Genomic DNA, 16,301 nt, shown 5'->3' on the forward strand with positions numbered 1-16,301 from the left:
GGCTTTGCTTGGAAGCGTGTGTGAACCAGATCTGGCCACAGTTGCTGCCTTTGAGCAGGGAAAGGGGCCGTCAAGAGTATCTAGATGGGAGGGAAATTTCTTTTTTGCTCTATTCCCTTTCACACTGTTTGAATTTTTCTTTACCATGTGCTCGTTTTAACTGTTTAGGTACATGTATTTGAATGCATCAGCTCCAAAACCTGGAGGTATACAAGGTATCTTTACTCTAGATTCCAGACTCTTCTGTCCCCTTTAAGTGTGGGGCTTAAAATTAGAATCCTGCGTCCCCCTCTCCCCCCGGGGAGACAGCTCCGAGAGAGGGCTGGTTTCAGAATGAGGTTCAGAAACCTCCAGCACCTGTTCTGAGGGAGCCCAGGGAGGAAGGGATTCTATTTGCATGGGTCATGAAATTCGAGTTCAGTAACAGTAATACAATTCCTTGTAATCATGCGGCCCTGGTGGGGACAGCTCACACGTGTTTTGGTCTGTGCTGTCCCGTGTGAGCTTCACGTTCATCCATTTGATCAGGAAAAAAGGAGACCCACGGAGGTTAAACAACTCCCCCCAAAAATGTCCCACAGCTTTGCTCTGTCTGGTTTAATAAAATCTAATATCAGCAGAAAGAAGCCAGAAGAAAGAAGTGGATGATCTCATCTGTATGTTCCTGTTTATACAGTCAGGACCAAGAGAAATGAATCTATGGGGATAGACGTCAGGATGGTGGCAATTCTGGCGTGGTGGGGGTGCCTGGAAGGGGCAGGGAGGGAGCCTTCTGGGGGAGGTTCTGAATGTTCTAAGTCTTGATCTGGGTAGCGTTACCTGGGTATGCACGTACATAAACTATTCGTTGATCTGCACACTTAAAATTCATGCATTTCACTGCATGTAAATTACACTTGTAATTAAAGAAAATAGAAAGCAAATAAAATCCATTTTCTGTAAAGGGTGTTTGAGCAAAAGCATTAACAAGCTGTGATCAGCAGTGAGACATTAGGAAACACTACCATCCCATTCTTGGCCACCCCAAAAGTCAGATTGGATCTTGTTTGACTTTTTGTTTCGTGCCTAACCTATGCTGGCTTTAAAACTCCAAAGTGGGATCTCATTGAGCAGGGCGACGTGTGTGGCTTTAGAGAGCCGCAATCAGTCCAGCAGGTCTGTTTCCGGAAGGCACGGTCTGCTCAGGAGACAGAGACAGCTTTCTAACGGTCAGAACTAACCCCCTGGGAGCTAGCTGCTCTGTGAGGTGGGGAGAGCCCCAGCCCTGGGTAGGAAGGTAAGCAGGAGATGTACTGAGGGCATCCGACAGTGACTCTGGGCTTGTCCCAACTCAACAGGCAGGAAGTTCCTGGGGACACAATCGACGGTCACCTCTGGCTCACAAATCCGCCCCCACCCACCAGCCTACAATGTGGTTTTGTTACTTTACCTTGGCACAAGTAATACATAAGTATCTTCTCTGTGTAAACATGAAAACATTACAAATAGGGCTAAAGTCCCCTTTGACCATCACCCCCAAACCTGGTCCCCTCTTGTCTTACCCAGAGGCAACTCATTACCACATATATCCCACGAGACTTCGTCTGCATCACATTCATATGCATGGGGCCACGGAGAAGGCCATTTGTGATTTTGTTTTACTACAAGGTGTCTTACTATAGGCATCATGATTTGTCTGGACAATCATCTAGCTCCTTCTTTGTAACCTTCTTTGTAACCATAATATTCCTGGTTATGACCTGTGCATCTCATTCAGCCATCCTCCGTTGGATGGACATGTATGTAGTTTCCAGATGCTCCCTATTATTAACTATGCCTCTGCGAACATCCTCATGCACCTGCGGCATGTGGAGAATAATGTCCAGGTTGTGAGTTAGGCGTATGTTGTACAGTTTAATGGACCCTGGCAGGTTGCCATCCAAAATGGTGGTACCAACTCCCTCCCACCAGCAGGGCGCGAGATCGCATTTCCCTGGGTCACCTCCAGCCCTCCGTATTATTGACCTTGAGGATTTTGCTATGCTGGTGGGTGAAAATTCGTTTTTCATTGCTTAAGTTGTGTTTCTCTGATCACTGCGATTGAGCAGTTCTTAGTTGACCAACCTTAATTCCTCTCCTGTTGTGCTTGTTGTCATTCAAGTCAGCCTTTTGTTTTCCTCCCTCCCACCCTCACTCCTGCCCTAATTGTCCCCTGGATGCCATCCCACTTCCCCTCCACCTGCCCAATTCCTTCCCATCCCTCAAAGTTTCCTTCCTAAATGATGTGGGCTTCTAAATCTGTCTCAATCCAGTCTTAATCCCATGGAGGTTTCAGGGGAGTTGCGAAGGCATGGAAAACGAGTTACAAGACTGTGATAGGGGCTATGGTGCTAATCCTCCATATTATTTATTGAGAACTTGCTAGGTGCCAAGAACTTGCTCTAAGACTTTAACTGTGACAACTCCTTTCATTCTCCTAAGAACCTGTGAGCTGGGTACGGTTACTACACCCACTCACGAGAAGAGAAAATGGAGGCACAGAGAAGTTAAGTGAATTGCCCCAAAAGCTTCCTGCTGGTAAGTGGCCAAGCTGAGATTCAAAGCCAGGCTGTCAGCCTCTTGAGTGCTTTGATAGGGCTTAGGAGGCACCGAGAATGGGCACTTAACCAGGCCTGGGGCAGTCAGGGATGGCTTCCCGGAGGAGTTGGCCCCTCATTTGAGCCTGAAGGCAGAACAAGAAGAGACGACCGAGCAATGAAATAGGAAATGGGTGTCAAGGAAGAGGGAAGGGGCTGAGCAATGTTTGGAGGCTGGAGAGCGGGTTCACCCTGGCTGCATCCAGGGACGTGTGCCATGGGGCAGGAAACCAGGTCCAAGTGGTGGGTCAGGGCCGGCTTGCGGTCATACCAGTTTATACCTCACCCCAAGGCCAGGCCAGGCCAGTCCTGTCCTTCCCCTGCCCTGCGGATGCTGGTGGGCAGGGTGCAGGGGAGCTCCACAGACGGCACTGGTGGGGACTCCAGAGTAGTCCCAGGCCACCCACCTCAGCTCCTAACACGCAGGTGCAGGGCGGGAGGGGGTGCCGCTGATTTACATCCTACAGGTTGGGGGGGAAAACCCAGGAAGTGCAGCTCAGGCACTAATCAAATCTCAGGCTAATAATAAACCTCCTGAGTAATGAGCGGCTTGGGCCGGAGCAGGCGAGGTGGCTGGAGCCGGGCGGGCCAGGAAGAGTGGCGTGAGTAGCCAGGTGGGCGGCTGGAGGGAGGGGGATTGGGGTGAGGAGGGCTTGGCCAGGGGCACCCCGCATGGGTTCGGTGGGGTTTGGTGGGGACAGCACCCACAGCAGACGGGCGAGCTCCGGCAGTCTGGGGGTCGCCCCAGGCCTCTGCACGTGGAGAGCCCCAATTTTGGGGGCTTTGGGGGTCCGCACCTTGCATTCCAGGAGAGGAGCCGGGAGGTTGGAGGGTCAGCACATAGGCAGGAATTCCGTCTGAGACACCCCCGAACCCAAGCTGGCCAGGGCACCTGAGCCAGGTTGGCCAGGACGTTTAAAAAGTATTTTATTTTGAGGCCAAAATGGAGAGGAGAGTTTAATGCACCTTCAGCATACATCCCCCAGCTTTGACAATTATCGTCGTAGGGCCCACCTTACATCCTCCATGCCTGCCATGTTCCCCCACCAGCCCCACTGGATCATTTTAAAGCTAATAGCAGACATTGTATTGTTTGATTTGTGGATACCTCAGCATTGATCTCTAAAAGCCTCTTTAAAAAACAAAAACCAAAAAATTAACCATCATGCCCTGACCAATTCAAAAATGAATGACTCCCTCCCCCGAGGGGCACCCGGGTGGCTCAGTGGGTTAAGCCTCTGCCTTCGGCTCAGGTCATGATCCCAGGGTCCTGGGATCAAGCCCCACTTTGGGCTCCCTGCTGAGCAGGGCTCTCTGCTCAGCAGGGAGCTTGCTTCTCCCTCTCCCTCTGCCTGCCGCTCTACGTACTTGTGATCCTTCTCTCCCTCTCTCTGTCAAACAAATAAATAAAATCTTAAAAAAAAAAGAAGTAGAATGACCCCCCCCCCAGTATTACTAAATAGACTGTCAGTGTTGAGATTTTCCAACTGTCTTAGCAACGTCTTTTCCAGTTGATTTGTTCAAATCAGGATCTGACATGGCCCACGTTATGCCTTTGATTACATGTTTTAATCTAGAACAGTTCCCATCTGGTCTCCTTTCCCCCTGCTATTTATTTATTGAAGAAGCTAGATAGCTTACCCTGTAGAATTTTTGTCAGGGTTTTAAAGGTTCATTCGAAGGCACAAACCAGGAAGCATAGGTTGCTGGAGCAGATGGGTCCAAGTCCGTCACTGTGCAGAGGGGACCCCAAGGCTGGATTTGAGGGGCTGTCAGGGCCTTGGGTGGCCCGGCCTGGGTTCACGCACGGCTGGCTACCACTCTGTCCGGCTCACATCAGGCAGGGAGCATATCTTTTCTCTGATTCCTTTTTAAATCCAGTGACCATGTCCCCAGACATGTCCCTAGCTTAGGGCTCAAACGTATAAAATTTCTGAGAGACTCGGGCAGGCAAGGACCAGAGACCACGTTGACTCAGGGTGAAACTGCCCGGGCCGCCAGGATCACGGGCTGGGGACCGTTCAGAACTGTAACGGGGCGCAGAGTGTGGCAGCCTGGTGCAGCCGAATCCGCCCTGGCCTGGAGTCAGGGGTTCTCGCTCCCGGTGTTCACGGACTCACTGTGTGACCTTGGATGAGCCCTTCCCCTCTCCAGGCTCTGTTTCCTCAGCTGTACCATGAAGAAGGGTCTCTGCCCCACCAGATGTCCCTCCAAACATCAAAAGGGCTTTGAACCTGCCAGAACCCCTCTTGAGGAGTCCCCAAGCAAAGACTCAGAGAAGGGCTGCAGCTAAAAAAGCTTTGCCTTCCTTTAATCTGGCATTTTTCAAACTAATTTGACCACAGAGGTCTTTCTTGGTACAGCACCTTTTAAGCCAAGCACACTTGGAAGCACAGGCAGAGGGCTCTACCATCAGCCCTCCTGGTGCTCTCAGGTCTCAGGGTGCAGGAGGCCGGGGGTGTGAGCCTGGTCCACAAAACCAGGCGTGCAAGAGGAGTTCTTCCCTCCTTCCCTCTATGTCAACAGAACTTTCTCAAGCTTCTATTCTTCCTGGCCAGTGTCAATCTTGGGGTTTTCCCAGTCCCTCTTTGGGGTTGGATGATGGTTCTGGGATTTTATGTAGGTCCAGCTGGTGGTGGAGGAGTGGGGAGCAGGCACGGCACCCTCTGGTCAGTTGGGTGTCTGCCATCTGGCCAACTACGTCCTATGTCTCCAACAGGTCCCACAACTTGGTGGCCTCCAGACCATGAATATGTCTTGGAAGCTCTCTAGGGCTGCCCTGTCCAATCTAACCCACGGGCCCCCCTGCCACCACTTCACAGGGGGCTGGGGTGGGTGGTAGCACCCTCTCTCTCATCTCCCCAAATGAGGAAAGGGTCAGAGTTCTCTTTAATTTTGTTTGATCTTTTTGTATTTTCAATTTGTTTTCTGAGTAGATAGTGGTCACACATTGGAAGCACAGAAAGTATAAAAAGGTATACAATATGAAGTCTTCCTTCCATCTCCGTCCTTCATCTGCCCAGTCCCTGCCTCCCCTGGAAGAAACAGCTTTCCTGACATATCATTTACATGTCATAAAGTTTACCCCATTAAAGTGTACGAGCCAATGTTATTTAGTGTACTTGCAGAGTAGCAAACTCATCACTATAATCTAATTTTAGATCATTTTCATCACCCCACAATCTCCATTCCTCCCCACCCCAGGCCTTAGGTTACCAGTAATCTGCTTTCTGTATCTACAGATTTGCCTGTTTTTATTTTTATTTTTTAAAGATTTTATTTATTTATTTGACAAAGAGAGACACAGAGCGAGAGGGAACACAAGCAGGTGGAGTGGGAGAGCGAAGCAGGCCTCCCGAGGAGCAGGGAGCCCGATGCAGGACTCAATCCCAGGACCCTGGGATCATGACCCGAGCCGAAGGTAGACGCTTAACGACTGAGCCACCCAGGCGCCCCTTGCCTGTTTGTTTTTTTTTAAAGATTTATTTGAGGTGGGAGGGGCAGAGGAAGAGGGAGAGAGAGAATCTCAAGCAGACTCCCCACTAAGCACAGAGTCAGATGCAGGGCTCAATCCCATGACCCTGAGACCACTGCCTGAGCCAAAATCAAAAGTTGGCCACTTGACCAACTGAGCCACCAAGGAGCCCCTAGGTGTCTGTTTTGAACAATTTTATAAAAATTGAATGTGGTGTTTAGCAAACTGCCTTCTTCCTCTTAGCACGATGTTTTTAAGGTTCATTCATGTTGTAGAATGTATCAACACTTTGTTCCTTCTTATGGCCCAATAATATTCCATTTAATGGATATACCACATTTTATTTATCCATTCATCAGTTGATGGACATTTGGGTTGTTTCTACTTTTTGACTATTATGAGTAATGCTGCCATGAACATTCCTGTTCAAGTATTTGGGTGGATATGTTTTCAGTTCTCTTGGGAGTGGGAATTGCTGGGTCTTATGGTAATTCTAGGCTTAACATTTTGAGGAACTACCAAACTGTTTTCCACAGTAGCTGTACCATTTGATAATCCTGCTTCATTTATGAGGGTTCCAATTTCTCCACATCATCATGATCACTTGTCATTATCCCTTTTTTCATTATAGCCCTTTTAGTAGGTATGTCAGTGTGGTTTTGATTTGCATTTCCCTAATGACAAATGATGTTGAGCATCTTTTCATGTGCTTATTAGCCATTCACATATCTTTTTGGAAAAATGTCTAACTCCTTAACCTATTTTTAAATTGGGTTGTTTTTCATTATTCAGTTATAAGCATTCTTTATATATACTGATCCCTTAACATATATATGGCTTGCAAATATTTCCTCCCAGTCTGTGGATTGTCCTTTTATTTTCTTGATAGTATTCTGTGAAGCACAAATGTGTTGAATTTTGATGAAGTCCAATCTCTCAATCTTCTCTTTAGGCATTTATGCATTTGGTGTCATTGCCTAACCCCAAGTCATGAAGATTCACTCTTGTTTTCTTCTAAATTTGTCATTTTAGCTCTTACATTTAGATCTATGATCACTGTGAGTTAATTTTTTATTTGTGTGTGGTATGAGGTAGGAGTCCAAATTTTTTCTTTTACTCATGGCTATCCTGTTGTCTCAGCACTATTTGTTGAAAAGACTCTCCTTTCTCCATTGAGTTGTCTTGGTACCCTTATTGAACATCAGTTGACCATAAAGGTTGGGCTTTATTTGTGGACTCTCATTTCTCTTCCATTGGTCTATGGTTATCTTTATGCCAGTACCACACTATCTTATTTATTATTGCTTTGTAGTAAGTTTTGAAGTTGAAAAGTGTGAGTCTTCCAACTATGTTTTTCTTTTTTGAGATTGTTTTGTCTCTTCTGGGTCTCTTGCATTTCCATATGATTTTAGGATCAGCTTGTCAAATTCTGCAGAAAAGCCAGCTGGGATTTTTTTTTTATTAGGATTGCATTAAATCCGTAGAAGAATTTGGGGAATATTGCCATTTTAACAATATTAAGTTTTTAATCCATGAACATGGGATGTCTCTCCATTTATTTAGGTCTTTTTAAGAATCCTGTCAACAATGTTTTGTAGTTTTCCATGTACATGTTTTGCACTTTTTTGTTAAATTTATTCCTAAGATTTTTACTTAAAATACCATTTTTTTTTGTTTCTTAAGTTTCTTTATAGTGTTTCTTTGTGTATATGTCAATGCTTATAGATTTGAACTTTCCCCCTTTTTGCAAAAAGGAAGAAAGGATGGAAGGAAGGAAAGAAGGAAGAAAGGCAGGGAGGGAGGGAGGGAGGGAGGCAGGGAAGGAGGAAGGGAGGTATCCTATGAGCTATGCTGTTATGTACCCTGTTTATTTTTATTTTTGTTTTTCCACATAATATATCTTGGAGTTCTTTCCATAGCAATATATAAACAGCGTCCTAATTCTTTTTTTAGAGATGCACAATAGTCCTGTATATAAGCATACTGTAATTTACTCATTCAGTCCTCTACTGATGGGCATTTGGGTTTTTACCAATCTTTGCTATTACAAACATTGCTGCAAATAATTTATTATTTCACACTCTGGGATAAATCCCAGAGTTTAATCACTATATCACTGGTACACGCATCAGTAATTTTGACAAATGTTGCCAAATTACCCTCCACGAGGGTTATCCCTAACCCCCCCCCCCGCCTTCCATAGTGAATAAGAGTGCCAGTTTCCTCATGATTCTGCCAGTAGAAGGTGTTATTAAGCTTCTGAATTTAGAAAGAAGTCTATTAGAGGGAAGATAGTATCAGCATAGTTGAATTCACCTATCACTTAGGAATGAGACCAGACATCTTTATGATGTTTTTTCCTTCTGTGAACTGTCTGTTCACTGTGTTTGCCCAATTTTTTATTGGGTAGCTGGCCTTTCCTCTTCTGTTTATAGATTTGAACTGCAATGATTTGTTCCCATTTTTCATTTGCCTTTAGAGTTTTCTAAAGATGTTTTTGGCCATGTTTGGGGTTTTTTGGTCTCCTTGTTCTGTGTAGTCTATTTTATCAGTCTTTTCTTTTACAGATTTTGGATATGGGGTCATAGTTAGGAAGGCCTTTCATACTCCAAGGTTACAAAGAAATATTAGATCATTTTTCTCCAGAACTTTTTGTAATTTTATTCTTTTTCACACTTAAATCTTTGATTGAGCTTCTGTTTTTTTATTGTTGTTGTTTTGTTTTTTTGCTTTGTTTTGTTTTGTTTTGATATAGGGGAAATTATTTTCTGTGCTGGTTTCTGGCCCAGTTACTTTGTCTCTGCCAAGAATCCTCTCCCCTAAGTTTTAAAATCAAAAGTCTAGATTTCTGCTTTCCTCTCTCTCTACACCAGGACATCTCTGTCCTGAGTCTTACTTGAATGGAGGAAATGCAGGCAAGAGAGAGGACAGAGTAAAACTTAAATATTGTCCCAGTCCAGCTGTCTGTAACCCAGTTTAAAAATGGAAACTGCTTTTCATTCCACAAGTCTTTACTGAGGACAATGCTGTCCAAGGTCATTTATAAGCATTTATCAAGGACCTACTATGTCCTGATGTTATGGGAAGCACCGGATTCAGAGATGAATGAGACAGTGTAAGGAGGCAGAATGGCTACACCCTCAAATGTAAATTACAAAACAAGAAATATCACCAAGTGGATATGCTCAGGCTGCATGGTCATCCAGGAAGACACATGTGAGACAGCTCAGAGGAGAAGCAAGGGGACAAGGCAGCTATGGGGGCAAGTGTTTTTAGAAAATTATTTTGCTTATGCCATAAGTTGAGATTGTGGGAGCAGTTCCCAGGCCTGGAGGGCTAATTAGATGATACTATATTATTATTATTATTATTATTATTATTATTAATATTCTATCATTATAAATGAGTCTATGGTTTTATATTACCATAAAATGATTATAATTGTGACCATAATTAATCCATTATATTTTATACCACTTATATCAGACAAGTAACTACCACTTGGCAGCTGTATCTCAGGCATGTCACGTACACGTCCTTGAGAGAAGTGTACCCTCCATTTTGCAGATAAGGTGCCTTTTCCAAGGTGATTCAGTGGTGACCCAGAGCTGCGCTTTCCCCACCACACGCACTTTAGTTCTCTCACACTTGTTCTGCCCCTGAACTGTGGCAAATCAATTTCCAAAATGAGCTAACAGGAGGCAAAGATTATAATGGGTAGGAATGGTCATCCCCCTCTTATAAACCAAAACTGAGAAAGTGACTTGACTAGGATTCTCAGGACCTAGTTTAGTTCTGACTTAGATCCTGCATGGGAATGGTGAGCTCACCATCCTGAGAATCTCTGAAAGGTAGTTTGGGGTGGGGGCTGGCAGGGGTCAGTCTCTGACTTGTGTTCAGTATTTGAGAAGAGGCTGGTAGGAAATCACATACAATTAACTGAAATGAAAACCCACCTTCTCATTTCCTTCTTTGTCTCCTCCCCTCCCCTTGTCCTCTTACTTCTCCCACCACCCCAACCCCTCTACCTCCTCTTCCTTCTTCTTTATGTGAATAAAAGCGAGGTCGTAAGTCGTCATTGCCAGTTTTCCTGCAGGTGCCCCAGGTGCCCCAGGTGTCAGGCTCTGACCTCCTCCAGGGCACACACCAGGTTTCTTCACGTTGGAATCCCCTCCTGACCCCACCCCACCAGTGACAGCCTAGCTCAAAGCTCCCCCAGTTCATGCTGTGTTTACTCAAAAATTGGATGAGAAATTCCTCCTGTCTTGAAGCCTTTATTGTCCTTTCTTTTCAAGTCATATTGACAGATTTTCTTGGCGAAATTGTAAAGAGTAAGAAGGAGGAGCTGAGATTTACACCCATCCTGCTCCTTTCTCATGGAGACGGGACCCTCTCCCCACCATGGAGAGAGATACAGAGTTGTCTTAGGCCCTTGTGGCAGGAATTGGCCCTTTTATTCTTCCCTTGACCCAGGTCCAGGCCTTGGCCAGTACAGTACTCAATATTGCAAGGAATGGCAGTATTAATAAGGGCAATAGCTCAGAGGGCTAACCTTTTACTAATAGTGCAGTACCATACCAGGCAAAGCACTTGCGATGCATGTAATACTCACAATGGCTTATGAAGTAAGCAATAACATCCCTATTTTACAGATGAGGACACTGGGTTTCCAGGAGGTGAAGTTCTGCCCAAGGTCACACAGCTAGGGAATGCTGGGCCTAGGATATACAGTCCAGCGGTTCCCAGCCATTGCTACCTCGTAGCTTCATTGGGCTCACTCTTGAATAGTCTCAGAATATAATAGGCATACACAGCTAGTTCTCGACTTTTCAATTTTATACATTATGGATTAACTTCCTACTTTCTAAGATAAGAACTCAACTCTTACATCACCCTCTGTGTACACACAACCTCTCCTCCACCTGATCTCCCAGAGCGCTGTGTTTAGTTAGTAGAATCTGTGAGCAAGTCTGATACAGACAATGGGGCTGACCCCATGGGGATAAGGCAGGACCAGCAATGTACTCAGACAGCCTGGCACATTTGCCCACTCTGATGCCCTCAGGGTTTCCAGAGAATCCATCAACAATGGAAATTCCTTTGGATCCCTTTAGCCAACCCAGGTGTTCAAGGATAGACTGCCCTCTTGGCGGCCAGCTAATCGGTTTGCCCCCAAATGTAAAACCCTCTACAGTTTTGTTCTTCCTTTTCTTCGTCCTCTCTTAGAAGTTCTGGTATCGCCTTTGTTCATTGACAGTGGTCTAATGACTGTCTCCACTCACACAAATGAGTAAACTATTTCATAGCAGACATAATTCAAAGTCTCTGAGTTACTCATTGACAGTTGCTCACACATTTATGATGATGTGGCTTTTGTTCACAGCTGAGCCATACATGTACTATGATTTCCCTGGGCTTGATAGCGCCTCAGTTTTCTCTGCACGTATTAGTAATTTATCCTCAGCTCTGTGACAAACTCAGCCTGTCAGTTTGCCAACCATACTCACTTGTCTATTGCTTCAATGTTTTCATTGGAGACCTTCCTTTCCTCTTTTCTCTTATTTTAGCCTGGATAGGATTCCCTCTGGGCCTGAAGGCAGCTGTCCCCAGAGACTTCCTTCACCAACATTCTGAGAATTTCTACCTTCACCTCTTTGCTGAGATGGAGCCTGTGTTTCTCCCCCACTCCCCATTGTTTTGTTTACTCCCTACATTTGATGGAGCATATCTCCCAGTAACTTACCAAGAAATGGTGCATGGATGGAAGATAAAAGTTTTGAGACTTTGTAGGTCTCATAACATCTTTATTTGACCCCACACTTAATTAATAATATGTGGCGTTTTAGACTGAAAACATTTCTATCATAAATTTGGAGCATTATGCCACTTATCTTCTTCCTTCTGGTTTATAAAATATACAGAATAAAATTTACCATTTTAGGGGCGCCTGGGTGGCTCAGTTGGTTAAGCGACTGCCTTCGGCTCGGGTCATGATCCTGGAGTCCCGGGATCGAGTCCCGCATCGGGCTCCCTGCTCGGCGGGGAGTCTGCTTCTCCCTCTGACCCTCCCCCCTCTCATGTGCTCTCTCTTTCAAATAAATAAATAAAATCTTTAAAAAAAATTTACCATTTTAGTCATTTTTAAGTGTACAATTCAGTGGCATTAAGTACATGCACAGTGTTTTGCAACCATCACCACTATCTATACCCAAAACTTTCATCCTCCCAGTTTCCCCTCCCCCTAGTGCCTGGTAACCTCTAGTCTGCTTTCTGCCTCTATGAACTTGCCTATTCTGGGTATCTCATGCAAGTGGAATCATACAACGTTTGTCCTTTTGTGACTGGCTTATTTCACTTAGCATAAGGTCTAGAAAGTTCTTCTATGTTGCTGCACGTGTCAGTAATTCACTCATTTTAATAACTGGATAATATTTCAGTATATTTATTTATTTTTTTTATTTTTTATTCTTATGTTAATCCCCATACACTACATCATTAGTTTTAGATGAAGTGTTCCATGATTCGTTGTTTGTGCACAACACCCAGTGCTCCATGCAGAACGTGCCCTCCTCAATACCCACCACCAGGCTAACCCATCCTCCCACCCCCCTCCCCTCTAGAACCCCGTTTGTTTTTCAGAGTCCACTGTCTCTCATGGTTCGTCTACCCCTCCGATTTCCCCTGCTTCATTCTTCCCCTCCTGCTACCTTCTTCTTCTTCTTCTTCTTCTTTTTTTTCTTCCTTAACATATATTGCATTATTTGTTTCAGAGGTACAGATCTGAGATTCAACAGTCTTGCACAATTCACAGCGCTTGCCAGAGCACATACCCTCCCCAGTGTCTATCACCCAGTCACCCCATCCCTCCCACCCCACCCCCCACTCCAGCAACCTTCAGTTTGTTTCCTGCGATTAAGAATTCCTCATATCAGTGAGGTCATATGATACATGTCTTTCTCTGTTTGACTTATTTCGCTCAGCATAATACCCTCCAGTTCCATCCACGTCGTTGCAAATGGCAAGATCTCATTCCTTTTGATGGCTGCATAATATTCCATTGTATATAATATTTCAGTATAGATAGCACTTTTTACTTATCCTTTCATCTAGTGATGAACAATTGGGTTTTCCACCTTTTGGCTATTGTGAATAATGCTGCTGTGAACGTTGGTGTACAAGTATCTGTTTGAATCTCTGCTTTTAGTTCCTTTGGATATATTCCTAGGAGCGGAATTGCTGAGCCAAATGGTAGCTCTGTATTTGACTTTTTGAGGAACTGCCAAATTGTTTTCTATACTGGTCGCAGCCTTGTGGAGTCCCATAATCAATACATGAGGGCTCCAATTTCTTCAGGTTCTTGCCAACACTTGTTATTTTTCCCTTTTTTGAAAATAGCCATTCTAATGAGCATGAGGTGGTATCTCATTGTAGTTTTGATTTTAATTTCTCTAATGACTAATGATGTTGACTATTTTTATATGCTTATAGGCCATTTGGATGTCTTCTTTGGGGGAAATGTCAATTCAAGTCTTTTGTCCAGTTTTGACTTGATTGGTTTCATTTTTGGTTCTTGAGTCTCAGTAGTTCTTCATATCTTCTGCATATTAATTTGTTATCAGAGATACTTGCTCCCATTCTGTGAGCTCCCCTTTTTCACTCTTTTGATGCACAGAAGTTTTAAATTTTGATGAAATCCAATTTATTTAGGTGTTGTATCAAAAGTGTCATGGCCAGATTCAATGCATGAAGACTTCCCCATGTTTTCTTCTAAAAGTTTTATAGTTTTAGCCTTAAGTGTAAGTTTTGATGCATTTTAAGTTAATTTTTGTATGTATTGTAAGGTAAGGGTTCAACTTCATTCTTTCATATGTGGCTATCCAGTTTTCTCAGCACCATTTATTGAAGATTGTCCTTTCCCCGTGGAAATATTTTGGGCCCTGTTGAAAATCAATTGACTATTTATGTGAGAGTTTATTTCTGGTCCATTTCTGGACCATTCCACTGGTCTGTGTGTCTGTCTTTATTCCAGTATTACACTACTTAACTGTTTACTTTAGCTTTGCAATAAGTTTTGAAATCAGGAAGTGTTGGTCCTCCAACTGTTCTTATTCTTCAAAGTTGTTTTGGCTTATTCAGGGTCCCTTGCAATTCCATATGAAGTTTTGGGATGAATTTTTGTATTTGTGTAAAAAAGTTATTGGGATTTTGTCAGGATTACATTGAATCTGTAGATCACTTGGGGTAGTATTGCCATCTTAATATTAAGTCTTCCAGTCCATGAACATATGATGTCCTTTATTTAAGTCTTCTTTAATTTCAACAATGTTTTGTAGTTTTTCAGTGTATACTTTTTGCCATCTTGGTTAAATTTATTCCTAAGCATTTTATTCTTTTTTTATGCCTTTGTAAATGGAATTATTTTTTTAATCTCCTTTTAGAATTGTTTGTTGCAAATACATATATTCGTGTTTTGATTTTGTATCCTACAACTTAACATTAGCTCCGACGTGTGTGTGTGTGTAACTTTTAGGGACTTTACATATAAGATCATGTCATCTGTGAACAGAGATAATTTTACTTCCTTCTTTCCAATTTGGATGTCTTATTTCTTTTTCTTTTCTAATTGCTCTAGCTAGAACTTTCCGTACTATGTTTAATTGATGCAGTAAAAGTGGGCATTCTTGTCTTGTTGCTGATCTTAAGAGAGAAGCTTTCAGTCTTTCACCATTGAGTAGGTCAGCTGTGAGTTTTTCGTATATGGCTTCTATCATATTGAGAAATTCTTCTATTATTACTTTACTGTTTTTTTTTTTAATCATGGAAAGGTGTTGAATTTTGTCAAATCCTTTTTCAGCACCAATTGTGATGAACGTATAGTTTTTCTTTTCACTCTTTTAATATGGTATATCACACTGATTGATTTTTGTGTAATGAATCGTAGTTGCATTCCAGGAAAAGAAAATCCCACTTTTTTGTGTGTGTGTGTGGTATAGAACCCTATTTTTTTTTACATCTATATTCATAAGGCATATTGGTCTGTAATTTTCTTTTCTTATGTTGTCTTTATTAGGCTTTGGTATCAGTGTAATGCTGACCTCATAGAAAGAGTTAGGAGGTATTCCCTCCTCTTCAATTTTTTAGAAGAGTCTGAGAAGTATTAGTGTTAATTCTTCTTTAAATGTTTGGTTGAACTCACCAGTGACACCATCTGGTCATGGGCTTTTCACTGAGAGGTTTCTGATTATAGATTCAATCTCCTTACTTGTTATATATAGACCTGTTCAGATATTCCTTCTTCATGTGTCAGTTTTTGTAGATTGTACGTTTCTAAGAATTTGTCTATTTATCTGGGTTACCCAATTTGTTTCATGTATAATTGTTCATAGTATTCTCATAATCTGTAAAATCTGTAGTAATGTCCCTACTTTCATTTTTTTAAATCTCTTTTTTTCCATTTTATTTTATTTTCATCATGATAAGTGTACTCTTTAATCCCCATCACTTATTTCACCCATCCCCCCACCCACCTCCCCTCTCGTGACCATCAGTTTGTTTTCCATAGTTAAGTCTGTTTCTTGGTTTACCTCTCTCTCTATTTTCCCCCTCTGCTCATTTGTTTTTTCTTAAATTCCATATATGAGTGAAATCATGAGGTATTTGTCTTTCTTTGACTGACTTATTTCCCTTAGCATAATATTCTCTAGCTCCATCCATGTCTTTGCAAATGGCAAGATTTCATTCTTTTTTATGGCTGAGTCATATTGCATTGTAGATATATACCAAATATCCATTTGTCTATCCTTGGACACTTGGGCTGCTTCCATAGTTTGGCTATTGTAAATAATGCTGCAACAAACATAGGGGTGCATGTATCCCTTTGCATTAGTGTTTTTGTTTTTTTTGTAAATACCCAGTAGGGCAATTCCTGGATCATAAGGTAGTTCTATTTTTAATTTTTTAAGGAAACTCCATATTGTTTTCCACAGTGGCTGCACCAATTTTCCTTCCCACCAATAATGCAAGAGGGTTCCTTTTTCTCCACATCCTCACCAGCAGTTGCTGTTTCTTGTATTTTTTATTTTATCCATTCTGACAGGTATAAGGTGATAATTTCGTCGTAGTTTTGATTTGCATTTCCCTGATGATGGGTGATGCTGAACATCTTTTCATGTCCCACTTTCATTTCTGACTTTAGTAGTTTGAGTCTTCTG

General features: G+C 42.9%; 1 protein-coding gene across 1 annotated transcript in view; it reads left to right on the forward strand.

Moving 5' to 3' along the window:
* Positions 1-3,190: 3,190 nt before the first annotated feature.
* Positions 3,191-16,301, forward strand: part of TNFRSF13B (TNF receptor superfamily member 13B) — a 32,787-nt gene continuing 19,676 nt past the window's right edge. The window contains exon 1 of the mRNA XM_034989312.1: positions 3,191-3,217. The gene's annotated coding sequence lies outside the window, so the exon portion shown is untranslated. The remainder of the gene's footprint in view (positions 3,218-16,301) is intronic.

This window comes from Mirounga leonina, unplaced genomic scaffold (assembly GCF_011800145.1).
Source record: "Mirounga leonina isolate KUSES-001 unplaced genomic scaffold, KU_Mleo_1.0 Mir_488, whole genome shotgun sequence".
In the NCBI taxonomy this organism is placed as follows: Eukaryota; Metazoa; Chordata; class Mammalia; order Carnivora; family Phocidae; genus Mirounga; species Mirounga leonina.